Raw genomic sequence first — 19,994 nt, 5'->3', positions numbered from 1 at the left:
TGGTGTATCAATTTTGCAGTTTTAATGTATTTTAAAATAATTTGAAAGAAGGTGCATGTATAATCATTGTGAGATAAGGAGTAGGAAATTGGCTATTGGCATTATATTGGAGCAACAGGGATCAGGAACTGAGTTACGTGCAGGGAACTAAAGGTTTGGCTGAATATAAATGATTACCTTGTCTATCTTGGGCACATTTCAATATGGAACAGTGCAATTAAAAATAGATATGCATTATGAGCAATCAGCAAATGTCAACTTTTTTTTATTCACTCAAGGTTTTCCTGGCTAGGCAAGCATTTATTGCTCATCCCTAATTACCCTGAGTAAGCAATGGTGAGCTACCTGCTTGAACTGCTGCAATCATTGGGTATAGGTATACCTACATTACTGTTTGAATGGGAGTTCTCGAATGGCAGCCCAATACCATGAATGAATATGGTCAGGATGCTGAGTGGCTTGGAATATGGTCAGGATGCTGAGTGGCTTGGAAAGGAACTTTTAGGTGGTGATGTTCAGATGCATCTGCTGCGTTTTGGCCCTTTAGATGGTCGCAGCCATGAGTTTTAAAGCTGCGGTATGAAGCCTCGGTGACTTTCTGCAGTGCATCTTATAAATAGTACACAATGCTGTTGCTGTCTGTTGTTGGTGAAGGGAGTGAATGTTTGTGGATGTGGTGGCAATCAAGTGGGCTGTTGTCTGAGATAATATCAAGCTGCTTGAGTGTTGTTGGAGTTAGACTTGTCCAGGCAAGTGGGAAATATTCCATCCTACTCTTGACCTTTGCCTTCTATATGCTAGATCGCCTTTGAGGAGTCAGGGGATGAGTAATTGGCAGCAATTCTATACTCTGACCTGCTTTCCTAGGCACAATATTTATGTGATCTGTCTAGTACAATTTCTGGTCAATGCCAACACCCAGGATATTAATAGTGAGGGGATTCAGCAGTAGTAGTGCCTTTTGAATGTTAGTGGACAATGTCTAGATTCTCTGCAGTTGGAGATAGCCTTTGTATGGATATTACTTACCACTTGTCAACGTAAATCTGAATATTGATGAATCTGAAGTAATGCCCTTACACTTGGGCATCTGAGTGTTGCTCTTCTGCCATCCAGTTCACTCTCCTGTTCCCTACTCTGCTGTTCTACATACGCCTGTCTGATTAAGTGTAAAACAATAAATAATGTGTCTTTACAATTTGCTTCCAGTCGCAAACTCTTTACTTAAACAGTGGATAAACGGTCCATTCCTGCTTTTAGTTAATCCATTGTCATTCAGGGACCAAGGTTCTTTTAAAACCTATTATTCAATAACTATCAGTCTAGACGGTGTAAATGTCATAACTAAGTACTTTAAGCTGTTCTGTAATGCTCAATTATCAAAAAAATAGAATAGCATTGTACTTTCAGTGGGTTCAGTTTCTATTTCAATGTGTAACTGCTGTTTATTAACCTACTTTGGAGAGATTGAGAAAAGTAACTTATTCACTGACAGTGACAATTTATAATAAATATTCAAAGGAGTAGCGTCGTTATGGGTTGCTTAATAGGATGGGTGAGAAAGATATGCACTGTCAGCAGTCTGGAGCAATATGTAGGTGGAAATCTATCCTCAGGGCTCACATTCCTCAAGCATTAGGTTTCTGAACTTTGATTCACAGAAAAATGGGGATTTCATAATGAAGGCTCAATAATAAAACATAAAAGGCAAAAAGTCTTAAAAAGTAGTATACACAGTTTAAACAAAGGCAGAAAGAATACTGAATAGAGCTGTATTTCAGAGTCTGCCTCAGTGCCAACACAAAGTGGGGTCATATTTATACAGTGATACAATGATTGTTTCATTTTAAAAGAAACCAGTCCAGCTGATAGCACAGTTGCGTTTAAGTAGTTTGAGGAATACTGAGCTTGCTTGAGCTCTGGTGTGAAGAACTGCATCTCTCTTTCATTTCTTCTCCTGCCACCATCTCCTTAGATTTGATTTATCCAACTCTGTTGAAGGAAGGTTGAAAACAATATAAAACTGATTATTAACTTGAATTAAAATTTGCCCTTTAAGAAAGCGCAAGAATGTTATAGTTCAGTGTAAATTAGGTACCCTCCAATTCAATAGATTGCTGCTTCTTTCCAGTAGTTTAGAATACACCTCTAACAAAATAAAATATCTAATTTTTTCTAGTCATCAGGTGCACAGGATTTTAAAATTGCAAATTGCCACTTTAAGATCTTCATAAAGATTTAAAAATCTGTCTGCGTGGGTATAGTTTACTTAAAGCAGAGCTGTTTCAGTGTGGGTGTGCCTGGCTTCCTCATTTGAATACAGCTTGCGCTGGCAGGGTTCAGTGATGTGGGAGGTGATGGCTTTTGTAGCATTTGTTTAATCTGAAATGCCTTTTTTAATAGCTTGAGGCACAAAATTCTGACAACACCTGCCTATCTGAGAGCTGAACTGTGTCTGTGGCATTTGTCAGATATTCTTAAATATCCAGTGTTGTAGGGGTGAGGAGTGCAAATAACACGAAGGAATTCAGCATAAACAGTGGCAATTGCAGCATAAAGAAATGAGAAATATAATCATGGATTTAATGCAAGTGGCTGATCTCCTGGCTCTGATTTGAAGATAATTTAAGCCAAGTGCTTTTGTTAAAAAATTTTCTTTGCCTGCATTTATTTTACAGTTCTCCATTTGCAACTGCCATGTTAATTTGCTTGATTTATCCAGATGCTTATTTTGCAACTTTTGATGTTTAATGCATCTATATTCATGCAAAACTTTCATTTGAATGTGTACATATAGTTTGATTTTCAGCAGTTGATAGTGGTTGGGGCCTTGACTGGCTGACCTCACTTGGCCTCTATTTTATTTGGTCTTTGGAAATGAATTTGAAACTGTGAAGTACTGATGTCTTTGACCTATGCAGATTTAGTAGGAGGTAGAGCACTGTGCTGATGGAGAGGAGAAACTAACAGGGGTTCCTGACCTGGTGATTATCCAGTGACACCTGCTGGGATGTGCATGTCCACAGACTACTGGGTGGGAACAGGCTTGGATGTAGTGTCCTCCATAATTTCACATCTGAGTATCACTTGACCAGATTCACACCTGGAGAATGTGCACCTCTGGAAGTCTCAAAGGGTAGCTGGTATTTGTGAAGATATACCATAGTGATTTCAGGTTGAGTGAAATGAAAGTAAATAAATAAACTGCTCCAACCACTCCAGCAATTAAAAACGATAAGACACATACTAACTAGCAGTTGTCAAATATGTCAAGATGAATGTGTTGCATTTATCATTCATAGCACCAAGTAACACACTGTGACACAATGTTTAGTTCCAGATAGGTGAACTGACAGCATAATAAATTAAAGATCTGTATTTGCATAATGTCTTCAATCTCAGAACTGAATTGGCTGTTGAGTACTTTTAGGATGTAGTTTTGAAGTGTCATTGACTTCCTCTAAGAGTTGCATAGCCTATGTCTAAATGGGGAGTATTCTTCAATTTGTTGAGTTTGACTGGCTAGTTTTGTGCTGACTCTTCTCTCTGTAGGCACAATCACTCCCTTTACCCTTCATTCGAGTATTTGTCAAAGGCCCAGGGGCCAGGTATTTCAAGAGTAAGGAAGGGGCGGAGGTGCCTGAAGTATAGTAAGTTGAACTGGAATTTTGAGTCTTGGAAATAATTATATGTGTGACTAGTCATGTCATGGGTTCCCTTTTCTAAAGTACAGGTTTATTAGCTTTTACAACAAATCAACATCTCCCTGGTGTCTGTTCATGTTCTGCCAGATTATCCAATGATGCATCTGGTCTCACTGAAAATTCAGTTCAAAACTCTTGCTGGTAGCCCAGTACTAAGCCACTATATCCATTAGCAGAGCTATAAAATATTGTGATTGTGAAGATCTTGTTGCCACATCACTCATAATAAAAATATCTTGCGTTTGTAAAGCACATTTTGTGTCCAAAGTGTGTCCCATAGCACTTACTTTTGAACTGTAGTTATTGTTGTCCTCTGCGTATATAGTTGCTGTTGAGCAAAACTGCATACAGTTGTTAAAGAGAATGGTTAGCTGAAGTTGCCTCAGGGGTTCACACTCATTCTGTCGGCTCATGATGTTCTCAAACTTCAACTTTCTACTTCATAACAAACAGCACCAGTGCAACTCTGGTGGTTTCACCACCCACATAACCTGCAATTTCACTGCAGTGCTGTTCTCTGACTTGGATAGGAATTACTTAGACAGCAAATCTGAGACATGTTGCTGAAGTTTGCCCCTCATGTGAGAGACCTTGACTGATGTCTTTGAAGATCATGGTGTGTTTATAAGTACTATTACAGGTAAACCGCATGGCAAAATTTCCTTGCTCTCCTGGAATAATTTGTCATCCAACAGAGAAACTCCCTCTGAAAGATTGAACCATCTGCCTCTGACCTTGCATAGCAGAAGACTGTTGTTAAGCTAACTACAGTTGAATCCATAGGACTGCTGACATTGCAGATATTCTAGTTTTTTGAAATTGAACCATGACTGTGCGGGGTTAGAGGTGCTGGTTCTAGGGGAGTTCCGACTGTTAATGAACATGATGTTGATTCTACTTGGTTGAAAAGAAGCTAATAGAATGCAATTAAAAGCAACTAAATCAGGTGTGTCATGTTCAAACTGCAAGCTTCCATTCCTTACCCAAGAGTGCAGATGACATTAAAAGATTGTATTTGGTATACAATATGCATTGCAATTATGATGGCACTCTGATTTAATTTGTGGCTATGATGATAAATCTGGTTCCAGCTGTGTAAGGATTGAACATTCTGGAGAGCCCTAATCTCGTTCAGGGAAGGAAATCTGCCAACTTCACCTGGTCTGGCCAAATGTGCCAGCAATGTTGTTGACATTCGAAGCTTGGTACTATCCATCAAAGCAGTCTGTTTGATTGGCGCCACTTCAGCAAACATTCACTCCTTCTACCACCAATGCTCAGTAGCAGCAGTGTGTACTATCTACAAGATGCACTGCAGAAATCCACCAAAATTCTTCAGACAACACCTTCCAAGGACACAACCACTTCCATCTAGAAGGCCAAAGGCAGCAGATGCATGGAAATACCACCTGCAAATTCCCCTCCAAGTCTCACTCCATACTGAGTTGAAAATATGTTGTCATTCCTCCACTGTTGCTGGGTTAAAGTCCTATGGTGCATGGACTGCCGCAGTTCAAGAAGGTGGCTCACCACCATCTTCTCAACGGCATCTAGAGACAGACAATACATAATGACTCACCAGCCAGCAACACCCATATCCCATGAGTGAATGAAAAACGTTCAGTCTCCCGTTTTGAAAATACATTTGTTAGAACTTCTGAAATGTAAAATGTGTCCTGTTTTGGGCCAGAGAACATTGTAAGAAGAGAAATGAAGTCGAGCTACTTTGATCCTGATGTGGGTCTGCCTGAAGAATTCTCCCATAGAGGTTCCAAGGGATTAAATCTGCCAACTGCAAATTTTGCCATTGGGATGTCTACTTCCAACTTTACCTTAAGGAAATTTTTCTGTAAGCTGCTGTCAAAAAATCTTCCCAAAAAAATAGATCAAACTTGAAACAATGCAGCTTGATTTTACCTGGAGGACTGTATTTCCTTTCTGGTGGAATCTGTTTTTCAGTATCTGAAACCGTAATGATGACAAAATGAGTAATTAGGAACCAGAAATATGCAGTAAAGTAAGGAATTGAGTTAACGAGTACTGCTTCAATTTATTGGCATTTCCAGGACGTAGCCACCATGTGGTTCAGTACTTACACCACATGACATGGGATCAGAGTTAGGCCATTCAGCCCATTGAATTTGCTCTGCCACTCGATGAGATCGTGACAAATCTGATAATCCTCAACTCAACTTTCATGTCCAATCCCTGTAAGCTTTGATTCCCTTACTGATTTAAAAGTCTGTCTTTCTCAACCTTGAATACATGTAATGACCTAGTCTCTACAATCTTCTGCTGTAAAGAATTTACCAAATCAATGATTTCTAAGAGAAAATGTTCTCCTCATCTCTATTAAATGGCAAACCCTTACACTGAAATTGTTATCTTTTCCTTGACTCTTCCACAAGAGGAAACAACAACTCATCTACTATCAAGACCCCCTTCCAAGAAAAAGTAAATGTTTCAACCTCCATGTCGTCGTCTTAACACCAGTGAGTACATGCCCAACATACCCAACCTCAACTTAGGAGAAATTGCTCCCATTCCCAGAATCAACTTTGTGAACCTTCTGCAGATTGCCTGTAATGCTAGTATACCTTTAAATAAGGGGACCAAAGCTTTCACAGCATTCCAGATGTGATCTGACAAATGTCTTGTATGGTTTTTGCAAGACATCTCTTAAATCCTACTAAAGTCAAGTTTTGTCACGTTCACAATAAAACAAATATCAGTGGCAAGAACTTAACTTCCCAGGGTGCAGCAACATTGCTATGATAACCATGAGTTATGTTTCATTACCAGATCTTTCAGAAGTAAATATGTACCATATCTGTTCTTGTGTCTTCAGCATCTCTTGTAGTGCAATAAATCTGTAGAATAAATGCTTATGACGTTTATGAAGCCTTGATGCCTGGAATCACCTTCAGCTGTTGAGTTGGATGACTGGCTACGACAACTGATGGCAGGCTACATTTTCTCTTGTAACTCCTTCTGCATGTGCAGCAAATTAATGGGATTCTTTTGGCTAAAGTACAATTTGTGTTTGAATATGTGCAGCATAGAAATATCAAAAGTTACTATGTGGTTAAATGGGACACTAATGGATTAATATTTCTGTTATAGTTTTAAATTCATTCTCCGGATCTAACATTGCTCACAATGCTACATTTACTGTCCATCGCAATTTGTCCTGAAAAGGTGGTGGTGGAATTATTTTCTGAACACTTGCAATTCATTTTAGTGGTTTAATACACGTGAGACGTATACTAGGCCCAACACAGAAAGTAGTAGCGATTTAACATGGAATCACAGACTGGATACAGACAACCGTTTTCCTTCCATAAAGGACATTAATAAGCTCGTTGAGTTTTTAAAAGAAGTTGACAGATTCACGGTTCTACTGAAAAGTCAATGACTTGAAGTTTAGCATTTCTTTCCATTGCTCCGTTCTGCTTGACCTGCTCATTTTCAGCTACTAACTGTGGTTGCATCAGATTTTCTTCATTTGCAATATCTTACTTTTAGCTTCATAGTCACATTTATTGATACCAGGTCCATAATTTCCAAATTTAGTTTTTGACTGAAATCAGTGTCTCAAACCACCATGATGGGATTTGAACTCTCTTTGAATTTTCAGTTAATAATGTAAGCACTTCCAATCATATAATAGATGACTTCATGTTCAGCAGATTCAGCTTCTAGCTAACCTTTAAAATTTTTAGCACTGTGAAGTTTTGTGACTTTGACTTCTTTTTAATGGCATTCTATTCTGCCCACTATGTATAAGTAGGTTAACTGTGCATCTACATTTGTGGAGCAGCAGAATTATTGAAATCAACCTATCTTCAATTTATATGGGTTCAGCCCTTTATTGCCTCTCCTTTAACCATGTATCTAACTTTTTCTAGTTATTGATATGGTCTCTTCTTCAGTTGTACATCTGCATTTCAGTCTTACAGATCCATTTCTTGTCGATCCCAAGCTTTCTCAGCTCTTTCATAATTCTGCATGCCTTTACTTCTCCTCTGCATTGATGTAAAAGTCCCAATATTTTCGAATAACTGTGTATACGTGTTTTTATTTCTTCAGACAAGGCAACATTCCAGTGGTTATATTGGTTCTCCTTCAAGAACATGAGGAATAGTTAAGAGCAGAAGTACGCTGCTAGTTCCTCAAGGCTGCTTCAACATTCAATCAGAATACGCTGATTTGAAAGTGACCTCCACTCCACTTTCCTATCCACCACTGTATTCCTTGCAGGGAGAGGAGATTTATCTTAATCTTTGTCAAGAAGGCCATTTATTTTGTAACAATGGCCCCAACTCTGAATTCCTATGTGAGGGGAAGTATTCTCTCAACATCTACCATGTCAAAAATCACGCAACACCGGGTTATAGCAAGGCATCTCGATAGAAATTGTTCCGTTGGGCATGCGCAGCATGGGTTCATGAAGGGCAGGTCATGCTTAACAAATCTTTTGGAATTCTGTAGAGACATGGTATCTAACTTCTTGGATATAGTTTATTGGATTCCAAATAGTGAGAGTTGTGAATGATGTTGAACATTGTGCAATCATCAATGCACATCGCCATTTCTGACCTTATGATGGAAGGAAGGTTATAACTGAAAATGTTTGTGTCTAGGACACTCCGAGAAACTTCTGAAGATGTCCTAGAATTGAGAGGGATGACTTCCAACAGTAAATGTGACTTGATAGCATGGTTTACGATCTCTTTATGATGATTAATAGGAGATTGATAGGGTAATGATTGAGCAGATTGGAATGCTTTGTGTACACAGGACATATCTGGCCAATTTTCCAAATCTGTAAGGTAGATGCCAGGCTTCTAGCTGTACTAGATGAGCTTGACTATGTGCAGAACTGGTTCTGTAGCGTGAGTCCTCAGTGCTATTGCTGAAATTTATCAGGGTCCATAGTCTTTTCAATATCTTGTCTCTTGCTTTTTCTTGATATTGTGAAATTAATCAAATCAGCAGAAGACTAATGTGTGATGCTAGGACTTCCAGAAGTGGCTGAGATGTGTCATCCACTCGGCATTTCTGACTTCAGGCTTAAGCGTTTGCAAAAACCTTATGTTTTGGGCTCCCCATTGTTGAGGATGAAGATATTTGTGGAGCTGCCCCCTCTAATGAGTGTCTGCCCCGAACAAAAGTGAGTCTAGGAGAATTGGGGGAAGATTGTCTGCTAGTTAGAGTTGGATCTAGCTCAAATGAAGATGTTTCTGGTTGTTGAACATCATCATTTCAGCTCCAGTAGGTGTGTCATCTGCCTAGTCATCTTCAGCTGCTTCATCATGACCTTTGTTCCTTCATAAGGTTGAAAGTTGGGTGTTCATTAATGATTTGTACAGTGTTCAGCACCATTGATGATATTCCAGATACTGAATCCTTCCATGTTGATATGCAATGAGTGATACTGTCAAGGATAGATAGTTTTGTGGGAGGCAGTTTAGTGAGAATGAGATAATACATGATTTTCCCCCTTGTTTCCTCTGCTACATAATGGCCCAGTCTAGCAGTTATGTCCTTTACAGTGCAACTAGCTCGGTCAGTAGTTAGGCCGACAAGTCATTCTTGGTGGTAGACATTGAAGTGCCCCACCCAGAGTACATTCTGCAAATCTTAAGTGCAGCATGGAATCCATTTGTCGAGAGGTAGCAGTGGTTGATTATTAGACGGTTTCCTTGTCCATGTTTGACCTGATACCATGGGATTCCATTGGGTCTCTTCTGAATGTCACGGATTCAGGAAAACCCCCTCCCAAATGTGTACCACCTCTGCTGGGTCTGTCGGGTCAGTGGTTCAGTACATTATTCACACAAATGCTTTTAGAGAAAGTCCAAGATAACACTCTACTTTGTGCCTGTTTTCACTGAGGAAGATAAAAGAAATCTCGAAGAACTAGTGGTCCAAATTGTTCGGGAGAATGAGGAGTTGAAAGAAATTAGCATTATTAAGATGGATATACTAGAGAAATTAATGAATCGTGAGGACCTGATATTTGATATGAGTGTTGAGGTTGATTGCAAGTCTTCATTTCTTTTGTAGTCTCAAAGAATATGAGTAGAATTTTTTTTCCCTTGTCATTCAGTTGATTTGGCTGTTACTGATAATGACCAACTTATTTTGCATTTTTAAAATTTTCTTGAAGATGGTGAGGAATCAATTGAGTGGCGTGCTAAGCCATTTCAAAGGGCAATTGTTCATATAGGCCAGATCAAATAAGGATTGCAGATTCTTTTTGTAAAGGGAATTGGCCAACCAGATGGGATTCTGTGATATTCTGGTAGTAATGTTTGCCATTGTGGAGATTAATGTTTTATTTTATAATTAGTTCATTAAATTTAAATTTACCTAAGGCCATGGTATGATCTTAATCATTTTATATCCAGACCTTTGTGCTTTTGGTTCAGTAACATAGCTACTACATTATTCTTTTTTATCTGTAGCTGAGGCTTCACTAGCTATTTCCTGTGACACCTCCTGTTGTCTATTCCGCTGGGAAGAAAGACGCACCAACACCACCATCCTCGACCAGGCCACCTAGCATCGAGGCACTGACCACACCTTGATCAGCTACGATGGGCTGGTCCTCACCTGCATGACCAACACTGGACTCCCTAAACAGGTGCTGTACTCCCAGCTTCAAAATGACAGACGATGGAGGAAATGCTTCAATGATGTCCTCAAGGCCTCACTCGTGAAGTGTGGCCTTCTCACAGACACCTAGGAATCACTGGCACAATACTGTCCAAAGTGGAGGAGGAGTATCTGGGAAGGCAGCAAGCACCTTGAGACTTGCTGTGGAGGGAAAGTGGAAGCTAGGCGAAAGGAGCATACTGCCACACCAACACCCCGTACACCCCTTCCCATGACCATCACCTGCCCCAGTAGCTGCATCGGTCTGTATAGGCCCCTTACTACTCACCCTGAGTCTGGAAGAGAGTGATCCTTGTCTGCGAAGAACCACCGTTGAGTTGAGACTGGAGCTAAATCAGGGTTTGGATTGGGGATTGGACCAAATCCTGTTACTTGAGAGGATACAATTTCCTTGGGCAATATTAGGAATTCTTTAAGTGTATGTAACAAAACTGACCCAACATCACACAATGTGTTTGACTGGTAACCTCTATATAGATAAACCTGTGTAGAACTATGGGTCCTGCTTTATTGAGGGTGGGAAGTTGTTTCTGCAGAGAATGATACATTTTATACTGTATCCTGATATTTAAGAATGCAGAATGCCTTCAGTCGCTGGCCTCTTTCACCTTGATACAAATTGTTTAAAATGAAATCATCAGATGAAGAGTTAACTCTACTTATGATGTCTGCAAACATTCCATAATCCAATAACCTCACTGCGATGCTGTAACCACATAGCTATTAGGTGGTAAGAAGATATGGTATCAACTAAGGGAACGTTTATTGGTTACTCAGCTGCACTCTGTTATTTTGATGACTCTAACTCCTTTTCAGGCTTAATCTCTTGAATGCTTCTATAACATCAACTGTCCCTGCCTGACTGCTTTCAGGTTTCAGAATTGCTGACCCTGTTTAATGATGATCACAGAGCTAAGACTCTGTTCAATGTGTGAGCTATCCCAAGTGTTAGCACAATTTACAGTTAGGCAACCACACAGTTTAATTTTATTTAATTTTCTATTTGAATCAAATGTTGCAATCAAAGAGTTGTTCATTTATTCTGAGCACATGTTACCTCTGCCTAGTGTTATGGTTGGTCTCCAGGTGAGCATACTCAAATGGTTATGCTCCCAGGTGTGGAGGGATTACCTCTTTCTTGATTAGTCATAATAAGGTTATTTTTTTAAAAATCCTTTCCCTTGTTGATACCAGAACCCAATTCAAGTTTTTTTAAAATGAACCAAGCTTGCCAGGCTTTCTTGAATTAAAGAAAATGGTAAGGTTATTAGCTACTAAATGTAAGAAAATATAGGCCATTCTGCTGTAATGCAACAGTTGTGTTCCTCTGCAATTAGTGCTATGGAAAACCATTGTAGAAAATTGTACTGTAGAAGATTGCTAATAGAGAATCGCTATGCCCATTCGGGAGGACGTTTGAATTGTCCAAATAACATCCACAGTTCGTCAATTGCGTTATAGCTAATTCCCTCTTATGAAACACACGTTATAGCAGAACAACCTGTATATATTAAAACACACACAAACACAGATTATAAATGTGAATTGAGTAGGAAGATAACAGTTCAAAAGATGTTTGGTCAGTCTGTGGGTTCTGTGAAAGATAGATAATGGAATGTTGTGACCCTTAAGTTAGATATATTTAGGACTGGTTTTGGTTGGTAAGCAGTTGATTTCAAGTTTCTAGAGTCTACACATAGCTAACAGGCTTTTGTCTAGTTTTCTTCCTGACTTCACTGGTTTGCTTGTCTTTGAATGAGAGATGACTATATTTTGCCTGCAGTGCAAAGGTGTCTAATGGCTCAAGTTATGACCTTCACAGGACACTAGTCCATACTAACACATTAGCCCATTAACGTGTGCAAACCAGAGGTTAGGATTTTCTATTTGGGATATTAATCACAATGGATTATTTTCTGCAGAGCAGTGGCTTGTTATCTCATAAGCACACGTTCCAGATTATTTTGAGTTGCCTTTCACCCTTTGGATGGTTGCTTGTAGATTCCCTTGGCACTTTCAGATGTGATATTACAGGATGCCACTCCAGAAAATCACTGAATTTGTATCCGTAGCCTCCTTTTGACTATATTTTCTGTTTTTAGAAAACCCATTTGTAATTAAAAGTTCAATATGTATAAATAATCTTAAGGTTCTGATTAGTTGCTATGCTAATAGGCCCATCCATAGTTAGGTTTCTTGATCTGTTTGTGGTGCAAGTGCTGTAACTACTAAAACCATATCATTAAGAAATAGAAGGAGTAAACTGCCCTCAAGCTTGCTTCACCATTCATAGCTGATCATTCACCGGAATTCCATTTTCTCATATGTCACAACATTCCTCACATCCCTCAATGGTCAAAAACCTGAATATATTCAAAGCTGAAATTGACAATGATGGAGCAATCACAACCCAGTGAGTTGGAGAATTCTGATGATTCATAACCCGTTGAGTGGAGAAATTTCTCTTCTTCTCAATCCTAAATGATCGTCCCATTATTCTGATACCATATTCTCATGTTTTGGATTTCTACAACCAGTGAAGTGGTTTCTGTGGCCCAGCTATCAAACCCTTCAGAATATTTTATATTTCAGTGAAATCATCCTCATTCTTTCCAACTCTGAGAACAGGCCTAATTTGCTCAGCCTCTCATCTTAAGGTAATAGTCTAGTGAATCTTCACAGCATCATTCCTAGCGCAAGTATAGCCTCCCTTAAATAGGGAGACCAACACTGCGCAGTATTCCAAGTGTGGTCTCACCAAAGATATTTGAAATTATAGGAAGTCTTCTTTGTGCTTGTCCTCAAATCATTTGCAATAAAGGCTAATTGAGAATTTGCCTTTCGACTTACAGGACTTCCAGTGACTGACATCATAAATAGATAGCAGGATCTGGAGAAGTCTTATTTTTCACTCTCTCACCAGAACCCTCTGGATAAAATGCAAGCTACAGAAGCAGCTACATTAATAAAAACTAACCATTAATGAAAGTGTTTAAATCAAATCAAGTTATTTCATTTATAACAATTTAAGTAACTGCTAGCAGTGCTGTTACTTCGTAGATAAATGATCTCATCAATCACTGGTTTCTTGTCATTCAGCAAAAGAATATTAGAATGTACGAATATTCACATGGGACCATTTAAAAGCTGGGAATAGTATCACATAGATTTTGTCTCTCTTTGAGAGACTGTGATAGTGTGTACAGTCCTTCACTGGGTGAGGAAGGGAAGAGTCCAATACACTGTCCCTCGCTGGGTGAAGGAAGTAAGAGTCTTGTGCACACTCTTGCTGGGTGAGGTGGGTAGGTAATTAAGACATAGGCCATTTAAGCAATCCACTCTGTTCCGCCATTCAATCATGACTGATAAGTTTCTCAACCCCATTTTCCAGCTTTCTCCCCATAACTGTTGATCCCCTTGATCCTCAAGAACCTATCTACCTCAGTCTAAAATATACTCAATGATCTGGCCTTCATAAAGTTCTGTGACAATGACTTCTGTAGATTCACCACTGTCTGGTTGAAAAAGTTTCTTCTTATCTCTATTCTAAAAGGTCTTCCCTTTACTCTCAGGTTCTGCCCTCTGGTCCTAGTCTCTCCTACCAATGAAAACATCTTCTCAACATCTACTCCTGTCCAGGCCATTCAGTATTCTGTATGTTTCAATTAGATACCCCCTCATCATTCTAAACCCAGTCAAGTATAAACCCAGAGTCTGATGTTTCGAACTGAATGTGAGCTCAGCAGTCAGACCAGAGAGGTAAGAAAAGTACAAAGGCCCTCGGTTGATTTCTCAGTGCTGAGTTAGCTGATCAGATGTAGAATTCTAGTGATGAATACAGGATAGTAATGTTGGCTTAACTCCCCTTGAGCTAGAGTGGGAAGATTCAGAATTCTATTATACACCTTTAATTGAAAATAATCTTACACAGGCCTTGCTAATTGCTCAGTCCATACCTTTTGATCTGGTCTGATATTGAAGCCACCCAAATCAATGAGATTCAGGCTTCGTGATGGGCCTAACAACCATCTGACAATTAGTCTTAACAACTATTAACAAGTACAAGGTACTCAATGGTAGTGAATGTTTGTACCAGCGAGAGCATCTCTAAACCTCTTTGGGAAAAATACATTAGTTCCACCAGTTTACTGGACTCTTCTGCCGAAGGCCATCGAAACTAATGAAAAAGCATTCACTCAGATGCCAGGCATCTTGAACATCTCTAACAGGCCCAGCTTTAAGCACAGACAACAGAAAAATGTGCAAAAACCCTCACATCCCACCTACCAGCCTCTTCAAACACACCTGTAACAGGGTGTGCATATACATCATTAATCGGCTTAGTCTCCTCACGAATCACAATACTAGGCTGGGAGAAAGTCATCCTCTGTCTAGCGGGACTACCTAAGAAAAGGAGAGAATGATCGTCTAACAATTTTAACCACACAGAAGTACAGTGTGCTGTTTAATCTCCATATAAAAGGAATGACATTCTTCGCTCAGAGGTTGTCTAACAAAAGTTCAGTACACCGGTTCCTCGGATGAGAAGATTAACTTCTCATGAGAGCCAAAATAAACTGAGTCTGTATTGGAGTTTAAAAGAATTATTTCATTGGGATTTGACAATGCACAAGAAAATAGCAGTTTCCTCTGATTTCAGCATCTAAAACTTCGAGACATCATCTTAGGATAAGTGGTTGATCACATAGGTCAGATATGAGGAGGACCCAAAAGATTCAGAGTGATGTGTTGAAGATATTTCAAAGAGTGCTAGAATTATTTCAGGCCACAAGGAGATTATTCAAGCATTATGTTTATGTTCTGACTCTTCAAATGAGTTTAGATCAGAGTGGTGCTGGAAAAGCACAGCAGGTCAGGCAGCATCCAGGGAGCAAGAAAATAGACGTTTCGGGCAAAAGTCCTTCATTGGGGCTAGAGGCAAGGAGCCTCCAGGGTGGAGAGTATTTCACTTAGTCCCATTCACCTACCTTCTCCCTGTAACTTTGCACATTGTTACTTTTCAATTAAAAATTTGATTCCCTCTTGAATGCTGCAATTGAACCTGCATCAAGTTAGGAAGTATGTTGGAGACTCTTACTAATTGCTCTGTGAAAATACAAACCAAGGGTAGTTGTTGGCCCTTGGGCCTCCTCTGCTATTCAGTAAAATCATGGTTGATCTTAGAATCATTGTAGGAATTCTATGTGGAAAGAGGCCATTCAGCCAATTGAGTCTGCACTGACCGTCTGCAGAGCATCTCACCCACTGTGGGAAGAAGTTGGAGTAGATACAGGGAGAATGTGCAAACTCCAGACAAACAGTTACCCAAGGCTGGAATAGAATTCTGTTCCCTGACACTGAGGCAGCTGCACTAACCACTGTGTCAACACTGCCCCCCCACCTCCAACCCCTAAACTATCTTGGCTATCAAGAATCTATTGACCTCTCCTTAAAATATTTAACTATTCTTGCTTCCAACACATTTCCAGTAGCGTTCCAAAGACGGTCAATCCTCCAAGAGAACACACTTAGCCTTTTGAATGGTAAGCCCTTTACTTTTAAGCAGTGACCCCTAGTTAAAGGTTCTCCCATAAGAGGAAAAACTCTCTGCACATTTACCCAGTCAGAGCCCATCAGGATTTTGTGTTTGTCAATTTACCTCCTATTCTTCAAACCTCCAGTGGATACAAGCCTAATCTGTCCAACCTTTATTCATAAGACCATCCACCTGTTCCAGGTATTACTTTAACTTTCTCTGAACTGTCTCCAACATATTTCATCCTACTACAGTAGGAGGTGCGATTTGGCAAGGATGGAGTGGGAAGGTTACTAAGGGAATTGATAATGGATAGACATTGGTTCAAATTTAGAACATGTGCATGTATTACAACAGTAATAAAAAGAAAAGTTGGCTCATCCATGGTTTTAAAAAAAAGTTGAAATTCTTTTACATCTGAAGGTGCGATATAGATTGTCCTTAAAAAAAAAAAAGCATCACTTCAGAATTCTGAAGAAGACAAACAGTTTGGTAAAGATGGGGAAAATAAAGTACAAAAGTAAAATTGCTGGAAGTATGGAAACTAACCATAAAACCCTCCTGTAAATATGTGATCAGAAAAAGATTATTTAAGCCAAATGTAGATCCCTTACAGTCAAAACTCAGAAATTCTGATGGCGAATAAAGGAATTTCAGAAGAATTGAACACACTTCTCGGCTTAGTCTTCATTAAAGAAAACACATAATTTCCCAAAAATATGAGGGAACAAGGGTGTAATGTGAGGACAGAATTTAAGAAAATCAGCACTCATAAGAAAATGGTCCTGAGGAAATAAATGGGCTGAAAGGCTCACCTATCACAAGGGCCTGATAATCTGCATCCCTAGTTTATTAAAGGTTGCGGTCCTGTAAATATTTGCATTCTCTACATCTTGGAGTGGTTCTTACAGATTTGAAGAGTAACAAATGTAACCCACTTTAAAAAGGGGGGAGAGAAGGGAGGATTAAAAAAAAATGAGACCGCCTAACATCAGTAGTGGGGGGAAATGCTAGAGTCTTAATTTTTTTTTAAGAGATATTATTGCACTCTTCTGGAGCAGGTAGGAATTGAACCTGAATCTCCTGCTGCAGAGGCAGGGTCATATCACAAGATGGGAACAGAACTTCTGGAAAGCGTTAGTGGGGTTGGACAAAGCCAACGTTTGTTTATGAAAGGCAAATCATGCTTCACAAATCCACTGGAGTTTTTTAATGATGTAACTAGTAAAATATACAATGGAGAACCAGTGGATGCAGTGTATTTGAATTTTCAGAAGATCTTTTGATAAGACTCATGAAGTTATGGGGTAAAATTTTAGAACTCGGGATGGAGAGTAAAATATTGGCAGAGATTGAGAATTGGTTGACAGAAAAGAATAAATGGGTATTTTTATAATGGGCAGAGGGTGATTTACTGGGGTGGTGTAAGGTCAGTGTTTGGGCCCCAGCTATTCACAATGTTTATAAATGATCTGGATGAGGGAACCAAGTGTAGGATTTCCATGTTGATCACAAAAATACTAAGTGGAATCATGAGTTGTATGGAGGGTGCAAGGCAGCTTCAAGGTGATTTAGCTAAGCTGAGAGAGTGGGGAAACACACATCCAGTGCAATGTGGCTAGATATGAAGTTACATATTTCAGTGTGAAATACAGAAAGGCAGAGTGTTAGTTAAATGGTGATACTCCTTGTTCCTATGTGTAAATGGGTTGGTTTATTCTACTTTATCATTTTTGTGTAATAAACTTCTATTTGATGGTTAAAACCATATTTACTAGATTATGTGCATGCGTTTCATTGAAAAATCACCTTGTTAAACAAAAATAATCTACTGTGGGGTGATTTGGCCAAATCACGTGAGCAAATTGGCTTAAAAGGTATGACTTCATAAAGGAAGAGAGAGCCTCCTCTAAAGTGTTAGCTGAGATACTTTGAAGCAGAAAATAAGTTTTCTCTTGAATCTAACCATGTTGTACCTGAGAGTGAACACTTAATGCTGAGGCTTTGTGTCTATAACGGAAAATGTGCCATTCCATAGCATTAGCAAAATTCACCTGAATGAGAAGCAGAATTCACTAAAGCAAAACTAAAAGACAGTGGAAGTGAGACTAAGTTGGACCTGCTTCAATGGCTTTGGGAATGCTTGTATATAGCAGAGGACAGAGATGAACCTGGCAATCAGGAGGAATCTTAGGTAGTGGACACATCACTGGCCAATTACTCAAAATGTGCCAATACTTTCTTCACCTCTCACTGTGAACACTTGCTGCATATGTAAATTATCAATCAAAATATTTTGCTTTTCCCAGTTTTATGTCCATAGAAATTTGCAATGACTGCCTCATGAATGGAGGCTCTTGGATGAAGTTGATGGAGATTTATAGACATCATATTTGAGCATATAAACTTATAACAGCCTCTCGTATCATCTGGCAGCATTATGTTTATTAAGAATAATAATGTGCCATTCAGTGAAATTGTAGCTGATTTGTTTCAGACCTGAGAGTTATTACCTGTGGTTCTGTGCAAGTTGGCATATGGCAAATTACATTGAAATAAATGCCTGGCTCAATGCATTTTGGTAAAACAATCATGAGAAGTATTTATACAGTTAATGGTTGGGTCCTAGATAGTGTTGTTGAGCAGAGACACCCAGGGGTTCAGGCACAGAGTTCTTTGACCATTCGGTATAAGAGTTGGGACATCATGTTGTGGTTGTACATTTAGGAAGGATTCTGACTTAGAGGCGTTCAGTCATAATCCCACAGATGGTAGCTTCGCACCATTGGCTCCTCAGCCAAGCACATACACCAAATGTCTGAATCTTCTTCTATAACATGACAGTTGTGTTTTCTTGCGACCTCACCTTATGGAAAATTCGCAGTAGAAGTAATGGGGCCCAAATGAAAAGAGGGTTGGGGTGGATTATCAAAAAAATCAGTAAAATTCGAAACAACAATAGTAGTTAGCTGAACGCACATGATAGCGCAGTCTAAATAAATGTTAAAATTGTATATTTTAATGAAATAATACAATAAATTTAACACTTTTTTGACCCTGAAAAACTGGAAGGAAACTTGAAGTGGTTTCTGAGTTTGCTGAGTTACAGTACTGTATTAACACACGGGCTGAGGGTCATCGTCACTTTCAAGTGCAGTTCTGGATGCAGGGCTATGATGCAAGAAATTATTCAGTTCATAAATGGCTGGTTTGGATTCATTGTCCTCAGAGTTTCTTGGGGGTTGGCTTCAAAAAAGCGTCTAGTTTTTGCTGCTTTGCCATCTTTCTTCTTTAATGAAGCTATCTTGCTACATTCTGCATTGTAGTCATTGTCTTCTAAGAGCTGCAACTGCTTTTCAACTTCCCTCAGGATAGAAGACAAAAGAGAAGTGGAAAGCTCTCATGGTGCTGCATCCTGGACGACTGCACCTTCATCTCCAGCTTCAATTTCCCCCATAGCAACAAGTTGTTGTAGATCAGCTGTGGGGAGGTCTTCACCATGGGACTCGAGCAGCTCCTCGACATCCTCAGTCTCCACTACATCAAATCCAACTTTGCAAGAATGATACAATGTTCTTTGATTGCTGGAAGCTCCTCTAAGGGTTCAATACCTTTAAAATCATGAAAATCTGGGAGAAGCTTCTGTCAAACTGCATGCAACTAGTCCTTACTGATATCACCCCAGGCATCCACAATGATGTCAGTAGCATTCTTAATGTTAAAGCTCTTCCAAAATTGAAAAGCACTGTCCCCATTATCCCCTTCAGTAGCTGCAATCAGCTTCCTGAATGTGCGCCTTAAATAAGCTTTAAAAGCTGCTATTGCACCCTGGTCCATGGGTTGAATGTGAGAGGTTGTGCTCAGAGGTAGCAATAGCACTTTGATGCTTTCAGGAAGCTCCACTGGTGGGAGGATGGCTTGCTGCATTGTCCGGATTGAGGGGAATCTTGAAATCCAAGTGTTTTCTCCTACAATAATTTCTAAAAACATCCTCAAAAACATCAACAATATGGTCAAAAAAAATTTGCTCCATCATCCAATCTCCTTTGCTTGACTTGAAGTAAACACCTAGC

General features: G+C 39.4%; 1 long non-coding RNA gene across 1 annotated transcript in view; it reads right to left on the bottom strand.

Moving 5' to 3' along the window:
• Nucleotides 1–1,776: 1,776 nt before the first annotated feature.
• Nucleotides 1,777–19,994, bottom strand: part of LOC148148282 (uncharacterized) — a 30,284-nt gene continuing 12,066 nt past the window's right edge. The window contains exons 2-3 of the long non-coding RNA XR_015759136.1: nt 5,622–5,666; nt 1,777–1,992 (exon numbers count right to left, since the gene is read on the bottom strand). This is a non-coding gene — a long non-coding RNA (uncharacterized LOC148148282). The remainder of the gene's footprint in view (nt 1,993–5,621; nt 5,667–19,994) is intronic.

Source organism: Chiloscyllium plagiosum, unplaced genomic scaffold (genome assembly GCF_037043375.1).
Source record: "Chiloscyllium plagiosum isolate Xiang-an unplaced genomic scaffold, Cpla_swu_hap1 HiC_scaffold_13, whole genome shotgun sequence".
Taxonomy (NCBI): domain Eukaryota; kingdom Metazoa; phylum Chordata; class Chondrichthyes; order Orectolobiformes; family Hemiscylliidae; genus Chiloscyllium; species Chiloscyllium plagiosum.
Note: the sequence above shows the minus strand (reverse complement) of the source record. Positions and strands in the feature narration are given on the sequence as shown.